The sequence below is a fragment of the Gymnoscopelus braueri genome (genome assembly GCF_963280865.1).
Source record: "Gymnoscopelus braueri genome assembly, chromosome: 22".
NCBI lineage: Eukaryota > Metazoa > Chordata > Actinopteri > Myctophiformes > Myctophidae > Gymnoscopelus > Gymnoscopelus braueri.
The window spans coordinates 43,377,915-43,379,471 of record NC_137624.1 but is presented as its reverse complement, the minus strand read 5'-3'; positions in this window follow the sequence as shown (position 1 = coordinate 43,379,471).

The following is a 1,557-nucleotide window of genomic DNA, read 5'->3' as shown; positions in this document are numbered from 1 at the left end:
GTATACTTACATAATTGTTCAAATTGAACCAAGATATTATCAGGAGCTGAGTTTTTTTTCTTTTTGTTTTTTGTATCTATAGGAAATTGTATAGTTGCCTTTGTGTGTTTGATTATCATTGTAAATAAACCACATCGCCTGTCTGTCTAATTATAATATGAAGACTATTGTACTAGGAAATGAATGAAGGATGTCAATAAAGGTCATTGTTTTACTTGTGGTAACTATTCCATTTTCATATATCAATCACCATGTCAGACAATGGATAGACTAGTAACTATTAGCCTAGGTTTGTTTTTCATGCTCTTTATGCAGACATATTTAGTGCAGACATAATGTACACATAGGTAAATGGTGCATTTATATAGTGCTTTTATCCAAAGCGCTTTACATTCACACATTCACACACACTGATGGAGGAGGAAACCATGCTAGGCACCAACCTGCTCATCGGGAGCAATTAGAGGTTCAGTGTCTTGCTCAAGGACACTTCTTCTACACTAACTCTGGGGCAGACCGGGATCGAACTGGGAACCTCGCGGTTGCCATCCGGCCACTCTGCGGGCCACTCTACCCCTGAGCCACTGTCGCCCCGCACAGACACACACGCACACATGCCTTGAAAGCAGGGACGTCACAGGCTCTCAGAAGGTGGGGGGGATGGACTTTCGGTGGACTATACCCCTTATTTTACACTTTGGGCTATTCAAAAATAGCAGATCTACAAGCTCATAGCGCGGCACCGAGTGCCGCGCTATGAGCTTGTAGATCTGCTATTTTTTTTTAAATCGTGAACATTTTTACAAATCTTTGAATATCATTTTTTTCAAGGGAACATTTGTAACTGTCAAATGTAAACAAATTTAGTATTTTTTTTAAATTGCGGCGGATTTTGTTAGTTTGTTAGTTTTTTTCCGGTGTTTTGGTTACTTTATTTCGGTTTTAGGGTTAGGGGTAGGTTATTTAATTAATTGATTTTACCGATTTATTATAAAAAAAAATGTATTTATTTTTTATTTTTTCAAAAAGTGGGGGGTATGAAATCACGGATCTGTGAGAGTGAGGGTGTCGCGTCATACGCACAGTGAATGGCCGTGACGCCCCTGCTTGAAAGTCTGATTCCTTAATGGTATGGCAGGCACTGATAAGAGAAACAAGACAAGAGTCAAGAAGTCCTTGTCCGTGTTCAGTTTATTGTCAGAAGACCAGTCTGGGGAAAGTTGAGATTTAGATGTTATGTTATGTAGACAGCAGTGGTGGAAAAAGTAAGCTACTCAACTTCTTTACTTAAGTAAAAGTACCAATACTGCAATATAGAAATACTCTGTTACAAGTAAAAGTCCACAATCCAAAATGTACTTGAGTAAAAGTACAGAAGTATTGGCATCAAAATGTACTTAGAGTACCAAAAGTAAAAGTAATACATATTTGAAAATAGCAGATCTACAAGCTCACAACGCGTCGCGATGTGACGCGTTGTGAGCTTGTAGATTGGCTATTTTCAAATAGCCTAGGTATCAAATAGGACTAAAGTGGTTAATGTATGTTTCATAATGT